This window comes from Etheostoma cragini, chromosome 17 (genome assembly GCF_013103735.1).
Source record: "Etheostoma cragini isolate CJK2018 chromosome 17, CSU_Ecrag_1.0, whole genome shotgun sequence".
Taxonomy (NCBI): Eukaryota; Metazoa; Chordata; class Actinopteri; order Perciformes; family Percidae; genus Etheostoma; species Etheostoma cragini.
Window position 1 is genome coordinate 24,235,901 of NC_048423.1, and position 4,957 is coordinate 24,240,857.

Genomic DNA, 4,957 nt, shown 5'->3' on the forward strand with positions numbered 1-4,957 from the left:
GGGGGTGGCCCTGGCCCTGGCCCTGGCCCTGGCCCTGTTTTAAATGTTAATCATCACTGCTTGGCCCCGGGGCCACAGACATGGCCACAGATGCTGGTATGCTAACGTGGCCGGCCAATAAGCATCTGAGGTGGTTTCTGCTGACCGCTCCGCTACTCACATGTCGATTCTCCCACGTCATTAAAGGCAGCCACATGTTGATTGCAGCATTTCATTCCTCAATGTGGATGTGTTAGGGCGGTTTTGTTCCACCTGTTGCCTTTGATGTGCATGAGCAGTGTGTGTGTTGCAGATGGAAATGAAAAGCTATTGGTAGGGTCAAAGGTTAATGATTAACTATTTTGTAGTATCCTAACTAAGCTGGGGTGCATTCAAGGGGATTTTGTGGTGTTTTGCCATTACTTTTGTGTATGATATATGTTCTTCCTCTGTGCCGTTGAGGTCTGTTGTTGTTAAAAACACCAAACAGTGAGCCATACCTGTGGAGTTAAATAGCCCCCCCCCCCCATCATCACATACCCATCATCATACATAGAGACTGGCATGGGGAACTTTCCATAAAATCATCTGTCAATGCAAACCAGCTATTAAGCTAACTGAAAAAACACCATGCCAATCTCTAGGTATGGTGAATGTTATGTGATGATATGGGGGGTATATATGATATGATGATATATTTTAATTTCAAAGGCCAAGGGAACTTCATCAGGATGCATAGTATCCTGATCCGTTAAATAACTGGCCTTTACTAATAAAAATCTGCCTGCCTCTATGGGAATTTAACATAGGGGGGTGTATGCCGCCTGTATTTTAAGGAAGACCATTTATTTATTTACAGTACATTATTTATTCACAAAGAAAATTGCTGTCCTTAAAAGGTTGGATTTCCCTAATTTATTTAATTAAGGTATTGAGATCCATTTCCAAAAGATGTTTTTTTATTCGTCTTTTTAATCAACTTTATCCTGGGTGTGTAAACTTCCTCAAGCCACTGTGTGTGTGAGGCAGTGGTGGCGCAGTGGATATGGCACATGTGGTGTGGAAGCTCAGGGTTTGATTCCCACTGAGACACATCAACCAACGTGTCCCTGAGCAAAACATTTAACCCCTAGTTGCTCCAGAGTTGTGCGACCTGGTGCGAATTTGGTGCCTTGCTCAAGAGCCCCTTGGCAGTGTCCGGGAGGCAAACTGGCATCTCTACAGCTACCAGTCCAACTCCGTACGGGGACTTGAACCAGCGACCCTCTGGTTCCCAGCCAACTCCCTACAGACTGAGCAGCTGCCCCCCCCTATAATGCCTAATATTTTCATTGATATTATTAATGATTTAGTTTTCTTTAGCTTCTTTTGTAGATTGCATTCATGGGCCTCTGTAGAGACATCATTACTGCACATTATATATAATATACAATATATTAATTGTGGGATTTTTTTAGTTGTTGGATTGACTGCAAAACTGGAGAAGAGGCTTCAACGGTCTTGACAATAAGCAGTGAAAAGTATTTTAGTAAACTGAAACTAAATAAAAACTAAAGTCTTCAAAAAGAACCAAAGCTAAACTTAAACTATATTACCAGGTTTAAAAAAAAATGAATGCAAATCATGTCAGTTTTAGTTTTTTTTTACAGAAATGGAACGGAGTTGACATGAGATGGCGCTGTGCCTTCACATAGGACACTAAAGTACATGGCTGCTCCTATTCCTATACAGGTCCCCAACCACGTATTTTGTATGTATATATACAGTATACTTCTGTGAATAAATTGAAAAACTAAATAAAAATTCAAAACTATAACAACCTTACGGATACAGTCTTATGAGCAGTCTTGTATAAAGTACTTGAAAGCAATACTTGGGTCAAAGTACATGTATCTCACCAGAAAAGAACTTTGGCAGAATTTAAAGTTGACTTTTAGAATATTATTTAAGTAAAAGTCTGCAATGTATCTGATATTTGTATGAAAAGTCATGTTCTGATATACCATTTTCTTACATTTTCAGAGGTAAAAAATATGCAAAACTTGGATAATGAACATTATTGTGGCTTCCTTGTGGTGAAGCATAATACTCATTGTTTCTTAGACATCAATTTCATAATCTGACATCAACAAAAGAAAAAACAAAAAAGAGTTTTTGTTCATCAGTACTGAGGGAAAGTAAAAGTATTCATTTTATTAAGGAAAAGTAGTAGAGTAAAAGTGAAAGTTTCCCAAAATATCATAACAAAAGTAATATGATATGTGAACAGTGTACATTGACAAATATTTCTGGACATGATGATATTCATAAAACAGTTACAGTTGATTAGTCACCCTCTGACGACACACCCGGTCACGCTTCCACTCAGGAAGCAATACTACAAAATATCATTTTATTTATTTACTATTTTACCTTCTGTGAACCCAAGACTTTTTTTGAACTTATTTTAAGCAACAAAACCAGGAAGTGTATGTATGTTTTTTTTAACAAGAGATTTGAGAAATGTGTCAGCTTTTGGGCCAAATTCTCTTTTTACACGTTGCTCTGGATCGTTTCTTGGCATAATCATAGAGAAAGCTGAGTTTGTTCTCATCATTCTGATATGAAACACACGTGGATCAGTTATAAGGAATGGAGAATTCAAGAAGATATCTAAAAATGCCCTTAGACCTCGGAGGGTTTAGTTCTACTGCACTTAGCAGAAACCACCACTAGAGGACACTAATGGTGTATTTAAATCTGCATGCAGAAGTTCTTCTGTCTCATGAGGCGGATTAAAACAGGGAGGTGGAAGGAGGACATATGCTGTCCAGCCTGTCCAGACCCTGAGACTCTATTTGATCCCAACTTTGCCCTGCAGGGTCACAAAACCATCGCCTGGCCCTCCTCCATTCACCGGCCTTTCACTGGCAAACGTGGCACAGACATCTTATTACCCTGTTCATTTACAACTCTCGAAACCCTGAAAACACCAAATTACCAATACACGGCTCAATACGCAAGGTGGCCTTTAGTGTCTGTGACTTGACGGGACCAAGCCCTTCTATTGTGCAGAGGGAGTTTACTTTGAAACCTATTTGAAGTCATTGTATCTTCCAGCAGGTCATTGTGTACTAGGCCCTCATCTCAACAAGTAGCGACAGTTCGCAACTACCTGTAATGGTGGATCCCCCAAAAGGGAGACCTGAGTGTCTGGCTCTACGAATAACAATACAACTGTTTCCCAGTTGTGGCCCCTGTGCTCGGTCCCTGGGATCTCACAGTAGGTCTATTGGGTCCCATGAAGGCTCTTTACGGGCGCTAATACACAAAACACAACAATGGCAGCTCCTCCAGATGCTGAGCTGGGACTCAAACCAGGCTGTAAAAATCCCGTCAGCTCTTTGGGGTTTAAAGAGCTGAATAGTAGTTTGATTGGCTGTTAATAGTGGTTAGGTTACTAGAAGTACACGTTTGAGCTAATTGTCCACAATGGAATGGTTTTACCTGCTGTGTTGATTAGACGGTTTGGGTTTCTGAGATTACCATGTGTGTCCCACTGCAAAAACATCTTTAAAATCAGCTACTGGCCATGTACTGTAAATTCACCGTTCCGGGACCACTTTGTTTGGAAAGTCATTTTCTTTTATTAATTTGGAAAACTCACCACATGACGACATGGTGACACAATCAGGACATATGGAGCCAATGACACTTTGTGTTAAAAAGTGGTGGAACAGTGGCTCAGATGAAAAAAATCATATTTATGTAATGGGGGGTGTCGGTATGAAGTCACAGCCTACAACGATGACTGCAAGTTACAGTTGTCTATACAAATTAATAATACAAATGTTTCCCTCTGAGGACAAAAGACACACCAGCGACACTCCTAGTAAAAAAAACAGTATTACAAAATTTCATTTTAGACATTTATTTTTAATTTCATTCATATACTACGCTACTTTTGTCAACCCAAGACTTTTGTGAACTCATTTCAAGCCCCAAAACAATTGAGTGTGGGCTTTTTCATTTGAGAAATATTCCTCTATAGGGCCAATTTAGCTCTTTACACGTTTCTCTGGAACAATTTCTTAGATTTAGAAAAGCATGGTTGTTTATTTAATATTTCTGTCCTAATTTGCTATTAGCGGACACACCGTTTCCCAAGAGGGTTCCAGGTTAAAGGTCACCAGGCTGACAGATTGAGGTCAGTCAAGTGGTGATCTATGAGAATGGACAGGGAGGTGTTTTAGAGAGCGGCGAATAAAGCTCAAACATCAGAAAGAGAACACAGAAATGGTTTTCACTGGACAGGAAGGGGATGACAATTCAGAATCCGAAATAAATAACGCTGGTAAAAGTAGAATATTCCCCTCTGAAATGTAGTGGAGTCAAAGTAGAATGTGCTTACTTGGCAGTAGGGAAGGGGTGGGGGGGGGGGGGGGGGGGGGGGGGGGGGGGGTTACCTGACGTCTCTCGATACGACATCATCACGATACTCATGCCACTATAAGATAATATCGCGATTTTAAACATATTGCAATATTGTGCGATATATTGCAATTTACAACCTCTTTTCAACTTCAATTTTTCCCAATTTCAAATGACGTCCCCAAAAGGAAACTTTGTTTCTCTGTTTGTTCATATAATGTTATTGCTGAAAAATGGGAAAAACTGACAACACATATATAAAGTACATAAAATATCCATACCTGAAGTATTGCCACTGAAACATCGCGATACTATGATGTATGGATTTTTTCCCCCACCCCTACTTAAGTACAGTACTTAGGTAAATGTGCTTTTTAGTAGTAGTAGTAGTAGTTAATTTGAACATGTAAAAAATAAAAAATATATACATGCATACATATCTATAATTAAAATGACAGATAAATAAGGCCATGTATCTCTCTGCACAATCTTCCCAAATGATTGAAAATCATTCAATCAAAAAAAATTCCCATGTTCAAAAAGGAGTAGGAAGAAGTTATTTGGTCCG

At 39.5% G+C, this 4,957-nt stretch overlaps 1 long non-coding RNA gene across 1 annotated transcript in view; it reads right to left on the reverse strand.

Annotated features, from left to right (window-relative positions):
- LOC117960785 overlaps positions 1–4,957 on the reverse strand; it is an 18,818-nt gene that overhangs the window by 10,995 nt on the left and 2,866 nt on the right. Inside the window, exon 2 of the long non-coding RNA XR_004660226.1 lies at positions 3,870–3,979. This is a non-coding gene — a long non-coding RNA (uncharacterized LOC117960785). The remainder of the gene's footprint in view (positions 1–3,869; positions 3,980–4,957) is intronic.